Below are 14,905 nucleotides of genomic sequence, written 5' to 3'. Positions count from 1 at the left end.
TTGATATTGACATGTTGAAGCAACTTTATAATTCTGGGATGAATCCCACTTGGTCATGGTGTATAATCATCACTACTAGTACTGGATTTGGTTTCCTAATATTTTGTATCAAAATTTTCACATCTATGTTTATAAGAGATATTGGTCTGTAATTTATTTTTTGTGTGTTTTTGTCTGGATTTGTTAATACTAATCTCATGGAATAAGTTTCATAGAAGAGTTAATGAAATAATATTATTTCATTTTTTCTAGAGTCAGAATTAGTAATTGAGTCAGTTATGCTTTCCAACTCCAGAATTTTCATTAAAATAAATTATTTATAATGAAATTCTTTTTAATATGTCCTTATCATCACAATTCCCTTTAATTCGTGAAAACTTTTTTCTACTACTTTGAATATATTGATGGCAATTGTTTTGTAGTCTTTCTCTGCCAAATCCAATATCTGGGCACCCTTAGAAATAGTCCAATTGCCTGTTTTTTTCTTTTAACTTTAAGAAGCAAACATTCCTATTTCTTTTAGTCCCATTAGTTTTATTATTAAAAACGGGACTTTTTTTTATATTGTAGCTATTCTGGATTCTGATTTTTTCCCTTCCTGGAGTTTTTGTTGCTGCCATTTTGTTTGTTTAGTAAGTTGCCTGACCTAATTCTGTGGAGTCTATCTCTTCCTTGATGTGTAAACACTGATGTTTCTATTCAGTATTTTTTTAAATTGTTTTTTGGTAAAATCTGGCTTCACAGAGGTCACCATTGAATCAGCATGATTGGTATTTGGCGAATGATTAGTTAGAGGTTGTGTTTGTAGTGGAGGGAGAGAAAAAAAAATTCTTTTCTATTGCTCTTAGATACTTGGCTGGGGTTCCATAATAAAAACAAACAAACAAAAAACAAATTAACAAGAAAGAGACAAAAGACAAACAGAAGTTTATTAAAATGTGTATATATGAGTAACTCAACAAGAGTAACTTAAAGAGGTGGTCTATTATCTTATTTTTTATTTTTTAATATGAAATGCTTCATCAATTTGCAAGTCATCATTGTGCAGGGGCCATGATAATCTTCTCTATATCATTCCAATTTTAGTATATGTACTGCCAAAACAAACACTCAAAGAGGTGGTTTAGAATTGAGGTTTATATAGCATCTTCAACAAAAAAATAATAATTTGTAAAGAAATGACAGGACAAAGGAAAGCAATTTTAGGCTTCTGAGAGCAGCAAACTATGAGAAGGTAAATACAATATATGGGAAACTAAGGGGAGATAAAATCTACCTTGCTGATAGGGCCTAACATTGTCTCCAGTGATTAACTTTTATCCTTCCTGGTAGAGAGGGGAGGAGGGGCACCTTTGAAAATGTGTGTCCTGTTTTTAGGCAAATAGTAAGCAGGAAGAAATATATGATTCTCAAATTCTTTCAATCCAAAATGATCTATGGGCCAAAGGAACATATTTTAGGGTGACATAAGTTTTGATTTCCTTCATGCTCAAACAGCTCAAGTAGGTAATATTTCCACCTATTATCAATGGATCTATGTGTGGTGCAGGGAATGCTTTAAAAGTTTCATCAGTTTACAGGTTTTCTCTGACTTTTACTTGTTGTTCAGCTCTCTTGTTTGAACTCTGCATATTTGCATGGCCTCATATTTACCCAGGGCTGTGTGAATTGCATTCTCATCTAATCTTGTATTTATACATAGCCTCTCAGACTCCCAAAGTAGTTACATATAAAGGCCCTCTGTGTATGTCTCATTCTCTTTCTCCCAAATTTCTAGCTAGTCTGCCAGAATATTACTAGACCCAACCAGGATCATCACCTCAGGCATGCTATGGGCTTGCTCTTCACTCTTTTAACAATAGGATGGTTCTCTTTTTGCAAGTACTTTTCTGACCATTCTTCCAAATCAAGAGATTCCTCTCCTGGGGTAAAACTGCCATTATTTCACAGCTTGCCCTACTCTAGTAGAGCTGTGAGGCTGATGGTGCTTTTTGAGGAGTTGGAAGCAACTGCTGTGTAAAACCTGGCAGATTCCCACTGTTATTATCCAAAATATAGGTTATTTTTCTTGATTTTACAAACCCTGGAAGATATCGTTCTGCCCATAAACTGTATAGTAAGTATGAGATGGGGAAAGAGAGGGGAACAGATATTGAAGAGATGACCTAACACCAACAACCATATCAAGGAGATGACCTAACACTTAATTGTTTGCAATTAAGTCCTTAGCCAATAACAGGCAATTAGTGAAGACAATGCTAGTATTATCACTTACTATTGTCATTTTCCCTTTGTTGACTACTTCTCATTTTTCTGTGTATTATCTTTTCATATTTACAGGGTTACCTCTCTATGTTTTCCCATCCACAAGCTTGTAAAATCCTAAGGCTCCATGCTTTCCTGACCTTTTCACTTCCAACAGGGCCCACCCCAAGCTCTGCATCTAGCCGAGAGCATAAGAGCACAGCTTCAGTAAATGCTGGTTGAATACAAAAATAGTTCCAGCCAGTGACAGTCTCTCTCCAGCAAGAATTACAAAATTATACAATGCTCTTGTGCCCTTCAATAAGAATAATGTAATACATTTTTAAATATTCTTTTTTATTTAAAATAAAATTACTAATCCACTATTGATTACAAAGGTACAGAAAGCAAATATGTCTTTGGTAATTTCTAACTAATCAATAAAAGCTTATTCTTTACCACAATTACATGCAATTTGTTCTTTTTTAGGTTTCTTTCACAATAACTTTTGAAGTAGGTAATTCTATTTAATCAGACTAGATGCACTAGAAAGAATATTATGGGGCACATGATTTTATTTATTTATTGGTCTGTGTACCCTCACAATAAAAGCTAAGAAATCTTCACATCAGTACATTTTGCCTAGCTCTACAGTTCTCAAAAACACAAATTATCAGGGAAAACTCCAATAGTGCATGGTATGAAGTTTTAAGATACTTATACAAGAAAAACTTCCATTAAGATTAACCTTTAAAACATCCTATTTTCCATAAAATATACTGCCATTTTAAACCAATGTATAGCCGGGACCAGTTTGGCTCAGTGGATAGAGTGTCGGCCTGCAGACTGAAAGGTCCCGGGTTCGATTCCCGTCAAGGGCATGTACCTTGGTTGCGGGCACATCCCTAGTTAGGGGTGTGCAAGAGGCAGCTGGTTGATGTTTCTCTCTCATCGATGTTTCTAACTCTCTGTCCCTCTCAATTCCTCTCTGTGTAAAATCAATAAAATATATTAAAAAAATAAAAAAATAAAATAAATAAATAAACCAATGTATAAAGATATATGACTTTTCCTGCCCTTTTTTTTTTTTTGTGTGTGTGTGTGTGTGTATGTGTAAATAACATTACTTTAACCAAGTTTATTTTAATGCTTTTGAAAAGTAGGTAATATTAGCAATTCTATCTTATATAATAAAAGGCTAATATGCAAATCAACTGAAAGGCGGAATGATTGGTGCTATGATGCACACTGACCATCAGGGGACAGACGCTCAATGCAAGAGCTGCTCCTTGGTGGTCAGTGAACCAGAAGCTGGGCTCATAGCTGGCAAGTGCAGTGGCGGTGGAGGGAGCCTCACCCACCTCCATTGCTAAGGATATCCTCTGCAGCAGTGCTAAGGATGTCCCACTGATATCACCTGCCTGGACAGCAGCACTAAGGATATCCAACTGACAGCTTAGTTGTCAGTCAAATATCCCCCAAGGACTCTCAGACTGTGAGAAGGTGCAGGCTGGACTGAGGGACCACCTTCTTCCCCGAGTGCACGAATTTCGTGCACCAGGCCTCTAGCAGTAATATAACTAGCAAATGTTTAGCTGTAATTTTTAGATAGACATGGTAAATGCCTCTGTATAGGCAGGGTTGTTTTCATTCAGATAATTTTATTATCTGAAAATTATCTGACTTTTAAAAATGTATTATTAAACTTGAAAATGTCTTTGAGAGAAGCAAAGTGTGTGGGAAACTATAAAGCAAAAGCCAAAGCATAAAGCAATGGCAGTCTCAGGGTGAAAGGAGAGGAAATGTGGATTTTTCTTACATCTAAAAAGCCACAGCAGCCTGGCTCAATGGTTGAACATCAATCCATAGGGGATCCCACTGTGATTTCTGGTCAGGGCACATGCCCAGGTTTGCAGGTTCAAACCCCAGTATGGGGCATATAGCAGGAAGCTGATCAAAGATTCTCTCTCATCATTGATGTTTCTTTCTCTCTCTAACTTTAATCAATAAAAACATATTTTTAAAAAAATAAACATAAATAAGTGGCTGTAGCAGTACAAAGCCTTTGCTCTTTGACTGTAGACATCATGTAGTAAATTTTAAGTAGGGAATCTGATGTAAGAGTAAAACAAGAAATGTTTAGAGAATATACCAGTAAACTAGTCATACTATCTAGGCTTCATAAAAACATGCTAATACGTTTTAAAATCATAATTATCTCACATAAGCCTAATCAGGTAACACTACAGCTAAAAGGTTATACTATACATTTAACACCTAATAATCCACATTCATGACCAGTCACATTTTTTCACATGCCTCTTAAAACATCCACTGTGGTTTCTTTCTGGCCATAAGCTTTTCATAATCCAATACAAAGTAAAGCCCCAGAAAATAATGCAATGAAATGAAGGATGGTTAATGCAGTGGACAATAGCATATCCCCGTAGACTCTGATGCCTGACCCAACTTCATGAAGTTACTTGAGGCCAAGATGTTAGATAATTTTTCTCTAGGCTTCTGAACCTAGGGAATCAGGACCCAAAGTCCCTGACTGCACTGTAATGTGAGGTCTAATCAATAAATCTCTTTTCCAAAGCAAAATCCTGCAGAGAAAGTGGGCACTGTTGATCTCACACAGCTGACTACCCATAAGGCTGTGCAATGTTGGATTTGGGTGATGAGTCACTGGAGTAAAGCTTTTGATGTTTCCTCAGTAATCAGCCTGCTTGATAGAGCAGCCAAACAGCCCACAATCTCCAGTCTGGTTTCCTTGATGACCCTAAGCATTGGAACAGTTTAGAATGACACTGGTACAATGGAAACTCAGCAACTGTTTATAAAATGACCTCTCTGGGATGCTTAATATCACCCATTATTTAAAAGAAAAAAGTAAGAGAAAAAACTAAATGTCTTTTTTTTTTTTTTTTGCCCATAAAATTTAAACAATATGAATTTTTTAAAGGAAATTTTCTCACTTGTGAGAGGATAAATTGATGTACTCTTGTTGGATCTAAAATTTAAACATGCACACATTTTGAAACAGAAATTCCATTTCTATAAATGTGTCTCTAGAAAAGTATTCAAAGAAACATAGAGATATTACAGTATTGAATAAGGAAGTAGCTAAATTTATTATAGTAAGTCGTGCAATACAATGCCATGAAGCCTCTAGGAAAAATGAGGTAAATCTATCAATATATATACTGATGTTTAAAATATCCCAATTATATTACAAATTGAGGAAAAACAGTTTGGATACTAATATAATTATATTACAAATTGAGGAAAAACAGTTTGGATACTATTGTAATATCTACAATATGATTCTCATCTGTGAAAAGAGAGTATACATATTTTCCCCTTATATTCACAGAAATTTCTGGAAGCACTCACAAAATACCCATAGTCTGTGGAGTGAAAAGACCAATGCGGAATACAACAAAACCTTAACTTCCTACTTTATCTTTTTCTTTTCTTGTTAAACATTTTTACCATGCGAGGAGAAATAAATTCTTTTCTTCACTCTCTACCTTGTATGAGGGTAAACATGGATGATATAAATGTCCAATATAAAAAGCTTCTCAGACATCAAGAATCCAATTAATCTTGCTTCTACTACTCAACACTGGGGAGATGGGGAGCACACATACACATAGACACACCACTCCCAACATCTTCTGAACCCTGATGTCATTTACATGTTTCCAATCTTATGGTTCATTTCCATTATCTTCTAGATAACATTATTTCAAGAGAGAACAGAAGGAAGAAACAGAAGGATTAACTTGGAAGTTGCTGTCCCTAAATATCTAGCTTTAGTTTTCAAAAAAGAAAGTTAGAATCTTATATTTTATTTTCCATTTTTAAAACAGGGAGATAAAATCTTCCAAGGTGCCATCAGTGACATAGGGAAATGATTCATCTTGCTCCCTACTTCAATCAATCTTGAAAGAAAGAATGGAGTTAGAAAATTTTAAATATACCTCTGCTGTAATTGAAAGCCACAAGAATGATGAAACCTCATGCAAAATGATGTTGAAATAACCCTCAGTAAATTGTGGGGATACTGACAGCCATAGATTTATGACTCCTTTCCTCCATCCCAAATCATAGAAACAGTAAAAAGCTACCTTCCTGATCAATGATCTTCAAAACAGTTATTGATCTCATACCCCAGCAGTGAGGAAATCTTGGTCAAGCATCCTCAATATATTTTTATTTACTTACAAATTAGATATTGTCATACCACTGTACTGACATATTATGAACATGAGCTAATATAGAAACAGAAATTAAAATAGATGAAATTTAAACAGCTGACAAAGATTCTAGTATTTTCTTCCCGCATTGCCCAGTGGGATTTTGTTCCAAATAACTCAAATAGCAACCATCATGATGTCTAATGCACAATTATAATATTCACAACCTTAAAATATCACAACTGCAGTTATCATACGAATTAAAAAGTTTCAGGACAACTCTTGCTACTGAAATACCTCAATAGATAGCTTATAGAATTAAATTGAGAAAATAACTTGTTATTTTTTCAGTTACAAAAGGGATAATATTTAATGAGTACTTTCTTATAACAAGCATTGCTAAGAGTCTCAAAACATATTAGAGAACTGCTGTGACTCAGAACCAGACTGGCATTAGACACAAACCAGAACCCAATAGCCACAATGGCCAAAGACCTGCTACCACAATTGCAGACCCACAGACACTGAGACTCCAGCCATCCCAACCACAGATTCCTGTGAGTCACAGAGTGCTTCCCCCTCCTGCTGGCCCTCTAGAAGAACAAGAAGAGCAGCGAAGATTAGAGAACCAAGTTGAAGAAATAATGATAGAAAATTTCCCTGATATGGGGGAAGAAAAAGGTCACACAAGCACAGAGGATTCCAAACAAGAAGAACCCAAAAAGACTCACACTAAGACACAACATAATTACAATGGCAAACATTAATGACAAAGAGAGAATCTTAAAGGCTGCAAGAGAGAGAGAAAGAGATATCTACAAAGGATCTCTTCTCAGATTATTAAACGACTTCTCAACAAAAATTCATCAGGCCAGAAGGGAATGGAATGAAGTATACATAGTGATGCAAAGCAAGGCACTGAATCCAAGAATACTCTATGTAGCAAGGCTATCAATCAATCAGGAGCTTCACAGACAAAAAAAGGCTAAGGGATTCTATCACTACCAGCGAGCAATGTAAGAAATGCTAAAGGGACTGTTGTAAAAAGAAGAAAAAGAAAAAGAAGAAGGAACACAGGCATAAAGAATATAAATGGCTACAAACAAGTACTTATCAATAATAACATTAAACGTAAATGGCTAACTGTTCCAATCAAAAAGCATCGAGTGACTGAATAGATAAAAAAACATGACCCTATATATATGCTGTCTACAAGAGACCCACTTCAGAACAAGGGACTCCCACAGACTGAAAGTGAAGAGATGGAATAATATCTTTCAGGCAAATTGAAAGGAAAAAAAAGCTGGGGTAGCAATACTTATATCTGAAAAAATAGACCTCAAAGTGAAGGCCATAACAAGAGACAAGGGAGGCCACTTCATAATTCTAAAAGGATCAATACAAGAGGATATAACTCTGGTAAACGTATATACACCTAGTGCAAGAGCACCCAAATATGTAAAAAACAAAACAAAACAAAAAAAAACCTCTGTAAGATATCAAGGGAGAGATTGACAGCAATACAATTATAATAGGAGATTTTAATATCCCATTAACATCACTGAATAAATCCTCTAGACAAAAAAAAATAATAATAATAATAATAATAATAATAATAATAGCAAAGAAACAGTAATCCTAAACAACTAGATCAAATGGACTTAATCCAAAACTACAGAATATACATTCTTCTCAAATGTATTTTCAAAGACAGACCACATATTGGGACACAGGAAAACTCTCTCCAAATTCAAGAAGACTGAAATCATATCAACCATCTTCTCATATCATAATATCTGAAGAAAAAAAAAGGAAGAAAGAAAAACTGGTAATAAACCATCTAACTCTGCAACTTGAAATATTAGAAAGAGAGCAACAAGAAAAGCCCAGAATGAGCAGAAGGAAGGAAATAATAAGGACATAAATGAAAATAAATGACATAGAGACCAAAAAAAACAATACAAAAAATTAATGAAACCAAGATTCATCACAGCCCTAGCCACTTTTGCTTAATGGAGAGAGCATCAGCTCATGGACTAAAGGGTCATGAGTTCGATTTTGGTCAAGGGCATGTACCTCAGTTGCAGGCTAAGCCCAGTCCCGTATGGGAGGCAACCAATCGATGTCTCTCTCACATTGGTGTTCTATCTCACCCCTTCGCTTCCATTGTCCCTAAAAATTAATGGGAAAATGTCCTTGGGTGAGGATTAACAATAGCAAAAAGATGCGTTCATCACACTGTTGGTGACAGTTCAATAATATGAGTTGCATTAAATACCAGTGGATCTATTCATTGGAACACAATAGCCATTGAAAATGATGTTGCAGTAGAATCCTATCTAATAAAAGGGTAATAGGCAAATTAACCATCAATCTGTCACAAATATGGCAGCGCCCATAGCCACATGATGCCAACGCCCAGTCTCCTCAGCCCCGCCAGAGTCCCCCAGTCCTGGGGAGGTGGGGAGGTGGCTGCTGAGAGCCGGCAGTGTGTGCAGCCTGACGAATGCTTGCTTTGTCTCCATGGCAACAAGGCAAGCATCCAGTCCCAGTCTCTGAGGGCCTCTTGGGGATAGGGGGGCCGACCTGCAGCTTCTGCAGCCCAGTGCAGGCCCAGAGAGGAGATGGTGGACCCACCTCCCACAGAAGCAGCTCAGCTTCCTCCTGCTTCCCGCCTCCCAGCTCCCATGGGTGCTGGCAGCTCGCTTCCACTTCCCCCGAAGCTGCACGTCTCCCATGGAAACAGTGGGCAGCCTATTGAACGCGATATTGTGCAATGGGCTACTAGTATTTAATAAGATGAAATAATGTTTAGTATGGTTACAGCACTGTTTAGGAATAGAAAATGTTTTGAAGATTATCAACCAAAATATTAATACTATTTATTCCTGAAGAGTGGTAAGGAGTTCCTATGAAAGAATATTCATTACCAATGTCATTAAAAATATCTACACCATTATCATCCTGAGGAGAAACACAGCTGACATAAGCCATCATCTCAAATCTATATATACTTTTAAGTACATAAGAGTTTCAGAAAGTGTCACTGGAAGAGTTTTCTGTCCTGACATCAAGTTCTTTAATAATAGAAAAGAGGAGCAGCAGGCGTTTTTCACCAGGTGCCTTTGTGATGGCAGCAGACAGAGTTCACTGGGTATTTTTGTTCAGAGCCAAAATAGCACCTACTACTCTCATTCCTTTTCTTTAAAAGCCTTCATTGTTATACTATGATTCAAAAGTAGAGTTACTAGCTGCCACCCACACCAAAAACAGTATGATCACGACACTATAAACTTAATAAAGGTTTAAAACATCTTGAACACTCAATATCCTCATTTCAAAATATTTTATGAGCCTGATTGGTGTGTGTCAGTGGTTGAGCTTTTGACTCATGAACCAAGAGGTCATGGTTCAATTCCCAGATAGGGTACAGGCCTGGGTGGTAGGCTCAATCCCCAGTAGGAGGTATACAGGAAGCAGCCAATCAATGAGTCTCATCACTTATGTTTCTATCGCTCTCTCCCTCTCCCTTCTACTCTGAAATCAATAAAACGTATTTTTTTAAAAAAAACAACGTTTTTTAGTAATAGACTCTATGATATTGTCTTCTATGCAGCCTTATAATTTTGTATTGGAATTCAGAAGTACTGATGTCCCTCAAGAGATACATGCTGACATTTGACCTTTTTAGCAAAACATACCAAGAACAATATATCATTAGAAAGTAAGGTTACCAAGGTATGCAAAGTTGCTTTAACATTTGAAAATCAATATATAATATATAATTCATCATGTTCAGACTAAAAGTGAAAAGCTACAATATATAACAATATCAATGGATGAAGAATAAGCTTTTGACACAATATAACACCCACTCCAGATTAAAACCATCAATAAACTAGGGACAGAAGAGAACATTCTTCATCTGATTAAAGAGAATCTATAAAAAAAAAAACTGAGATCATACTTAATTGTGAAATACTGAGTATACTTCCTCATTACATAAGGAATAAAGGTGCCAAATCTCACCAATATTTTTTTTAAATTCCACTTACAGCCTGGCAGCCATAGTTTCTCATTAGCCATCCCCTTAGCAATGGAGCCTGAGGATCAGAGGATGGACCAGTTGTCCATTTGGTCATTACAGACCCTGGGTTTTTATATATTAGGAAAAGTAACCCAATTAGCAATTTAAGCAGAAACTTAACAAAAAATATATACATGCAAAAACCAATTAATACATGAGAAGATAATAGTAAAAACTGCATAAACATTGGATGACGCTCAAAAATATTATGTATGTAGTATGAAATAAATCTTACACATGGGAACACGAATTTGATTTGATTCATAGGAAATTATGGATATGAAAAACTAACCTACATGAAAAAAAAATCAGAACATCTGTTGTCTCTAGAAGTGTGGGGCAGAGATTGAGTGGGACAAAACAGGGAACTATCTGAAATTGTTGTAATGTTCTATATGTTGAAATGCACACTTTAGATCTGTGCATTTCCTTGTGTATAATATCTAAACTCAACAAAATATCCTGTAAATGAGCAATGAACTCTAATTAAACATGCCTGTAGGTGAAGCGTGTAGAAGAAAATATACTGAAGTCTATAGTTTACTTTGAAATGTATCCATAAGAAGACAATGGTAATGTTAGATTAATAGATGTGTGTAAGTAGTAGAATATAAAAGTAACAGGAGAATCTAGGTGATAGGCATATGGGTCTTCACTCCAAAATTATTTCAAAATTGCTAAATGTTCATAAAATATAAGAAAAAAATTAAGAATAATTTAGAATTTAACTATATTAAATATCAAAAACTGTAAGATTAAATGTACGATAGTAATAGTTCGAGGTGATGATATAGTCAAAAAACTGTTATACTGGGAGGAAATAGTTGAGAAACTGGAAAACATTTGTACCTGAGAAAGCAGGTTGATACCAGGTGTGTTCAAGGTCATATGCTGACTTTTAAGATTACAGATGAAGTGCCATTATTTATGCGGTTCTTGTGTGCCCATGGAATTGAAAGGCTGGTAGAATAAAGAAAAAGATCATTAAGAATAGTTCCAGAGCCATGGCTGATGTGGCTCAGTTAGTTGATCATGGTCCCCTGCACTGAGAAGTTGCCAGTTTGATTACCAGTCAAGGAAAATGCCCATGCTGTGAGCTCAATCCCCAGTAGGGACTGTGCAGGAGGTGGCTGATCAGTGATTCTCTCTCATCATTGATTTTCTATCTCTCCCTCTCTAAAACCAATAAAAATATAAATTAAAAAAATATTAAGTTCCCGGAACAAAGAAGCCAGATATTGGAAGGTGGCAACTGGATTTGCCAAGAATGATAATAGGCTTTGCAGTCACAAGGAAAACCAGGTAATGTGGAAGGGAGATCATGGGGAAAGATTATTCATTTGTAGGCGCAGCAAAGTTTTTTAAAGGAGAGAGTCCAGATCTAAAGGGAAAATAGAGAACTGTAACTCTGCTCTTGAGGTACATGGAGCATGAAAGAAGAAAAAATATAGTATTTTTCAGGAGTTCAAGCCATAGAATACACCTTCATTCCATTTACAATAACAAGAGAACATGATGAAGAGAGGAGACACAAAGTAGTTTACTTATCAACATTGCAGGTCACTGGGGACACAGTGGAGGCTTTGGAAGTCCAGGAATTAGGGAAATACAGATAACAAAAAGTGGGGTCATAATGAATGTTCAGGAAAATTTTATCTTCTAGAGGTCATTGAGATAAATAGGAACGGGTAGCATGATTCGATTAACCCTCACTGTCTGTTAGTGGAGAGTGATCAGTTTAGTGCTATGGACTGAAGTGCTGCAGGAAAAAGACCCAAACTTTACGTCTCATTCAGATAGCATCTAAGGGTATGGCTAGAGTAAAGCTGAAGAAAGAAGAATAGGATGAATCAGGGGGGGAAATCATATGTTATTATAAAATAGAACAAATTTTAAAGATATATACTTTAAACAAAAAGACTGGTCATTTGGAAAAAATAATGAAATAGACAAAACTTCTGGATAGCTTTATCAAGAAAAAATAAAGAAAAAGAATAGCCAATATAAGCCATAACAGGGGAAACATTAGAAATACAAAGATTGGGGCAATAAAATTTTTCAAATATATACCAAAGTAAAAAAAAATGGAATAATGAATCTCAATGTACCTATTAGCCAACTTAAGAGTTGCAAATTCATAGCTAATTTTGTTTCATCTCCAACCTTTGTCCACTCTCCCCCAGGCTAGATGATTATGAAGCAAATCTCATAAATATCAAATGATTTCATCTGGAAATAATCAGTATGTGGAACTAAAAGGTAGTATCTCTTTTAAAATAGGCACTATATTCTCATTATACTTTCAGAATTCATATTGTTTTTCTATTTCCCAGACATTTTACAATTTTCAGCTTGTTTGAACTATAATCCAAATAAGAACCATATACTGCTATTAGTTGGTCTTTTCTGATTCTTTTATAATAATACATGTTTCCCTTCTCTTTTTATCTTTTTCCCTGTAATATTTCTGTTGAAAAAACTGTCTTTTGTCCTGTTGTTTGCCCAAAGTCTGGATTTTGTTTATTACATCCTGTGGTGTCAATTAATGTGTTCCTCTGTATTCCTCACTTGCTGAAAATTGCCTGTCAGATCCAAAAGCTTCATAAGGCTCATGTTTCATTATTTGATAAGACTACTCTAGGTGATACTACTCCATCAACACCTGATTTTCTGTTTTGCAATATAATAGCCATTGATAATCACTGCCTAGATCAATTAATTCATTATTAATAAAAAATGGTGATATTCTACTATTAAAATTTTTTCAGGCCCAGCTGGTATTGCTCAGTGGTTGTGTGTTAACTTATGATCCAGGAGGTCAGAGTTCGATTTGCCAATTGGGGTACATGCCCGGGTTGCAGGCTCAATCCCCAAAAGGGGGCATGCAGGAGGCAGTCAATCAATGATTCTCTCTCATCATTGATGTTTCTCTCCCTCCTTCTCCCTTCCCCTCTGAAATCAATAAATATTTAAAAAAAATTTTTTCAAAGAATATTCTGTATAGCCTCATATCAATAAATTAACAACTCTAAATAAAATGGACTGTCCTCTTAGAACATATGAAAACTGAGTCTTGATTCAGTAAGAAAGTTTAATAGACTATCACCATAGAAGAAATTGAAATTGTCATTAATGAAACACACCCATATTTTAAGAACACAATTCCAAATTTTCAAGGAATAGGTAATTCCTTTGCTAGAAACAGATTTAGAGCACAGAAAAAGATTTAAAACTTCACAGTTCATTTTATGAAGTAATAATTACTTTAATATGAAACCCAATAAGAATATAATGAAAAGAAAATTATAAACCAGTTTCGTTGGGAGATTTTTTTTTAATTATTAGCAAAATAAATCCAGCAATATATTATAGTAACTTAAAATAATAATCCACATATGTAATACCTTAATCAATAAATTTAAAAATAAATAAATAAATAAATAAATAAAAATAATAACTAATTGGGTTTGATCCAAAAATACAGAGGTGGTTAAACATTAAAAATTATGTATATTTCAAAAAAGATAATATTCCCTCTCATTTTAATTACTGAACATTATTCTGAATGTTCTAGTTATAGTGTAAATAAAATGTAAAGTTATTTAATATGTGAATATGATCTGACTGCATAGCAGAAAAACCCAAGGCTTCAACTGTTACCAAAAAAAAAAAAAAATACAAATATGTAGGCTATCACATTTATATCCAATAGTTGATGGCTTTCATATTTACAAACAATACCACTTGGGAAAAATAATGAGATAAAATACTGTAAATCTATAGCAAAAAATATTCAATATCTAAGAACAAACATTACAAGAAATTCATAAGATCTAAATAAAGAAAAGTCTTAAATGCTCCTGAGGCATCTAAAAAGATGAACAAATAAAAGCATGCTATGTTTTAAAGTAGGAAGATTAAACATCATAGAAATGCTATTTCTTCTTGAATTAATTTACCAATGTAGGCCAACTTTAACTCTAAAATTTATATGGAACAATAAACAAGAGTAGCCAGAAAAAAAATCTAAAATAAAAAATCACAGTACCAACAGAGGCATTAGAATATTATTATATAAAGCTGCAACTAAAGAAGTGTGGGGGCAGCACATGAAGAGATAATCAAAGGATTAGAAGAGGAAGTGCAAACATGGACCCAAATGAATATGGAAATCGAGTACATGTTAAAGAGTATCTTAGGTCAGTCAGGAAAAGATAGATTTGTGCAGTCAGAACAAATGGATAGCAATTTGGAAATTAGCTCCATCTTATACCTAAATAAAATGCAAGAAAAGATGAAAGATTTTATGAAACACAAAAGTGTTAGAGAAACCATTTGCGAATCCTTTTAGGACCTCAAACTGGGGAAGATA

At 34.9% G+C, this 14,905-nt stretch overlaps 1 non-coding gene across 1 annotated transcript; it reads right to left on the bottom strand.

Moving 5' to 3' along the window:
• Nucleotides 1-1,003: 1,003 nt before the first annotated feature.
• Nucleotides 1,004-1,110, bottom strand: LOC118712013. The gene has a single exon (XR_004985939.1). It is a non-coding gene; the product is annotated as a U6 spliceosomal RNA (small nuclear RNA).
• Between the last annotated feature and the right edge of the window lie 13,795 nt (nucleotides 1,111-14,905).

Source organism: Pipistrellus kuhlii, unplaced genomic scaffold (assembly GCF_014108245.1).
Source record: "Pipistrellus kuhlii isolate mPipKuh1 unplaced genomic scaffold, mPipKuh1.p scaffold_m20_p_8, whole genome shotgun sequence".
NCBI classification, from domain to species: Eukaryota; Metazoa; Chordata; class Mammalia; order Chiroptera; family Vespertilionidae; genus Pipistrellus; species Pipistrellus kuhlii.
Note: the sequence above shows the minus strand (reverse complement) of the source record. Positions and strands in the feature narration are given on the sequence as shown.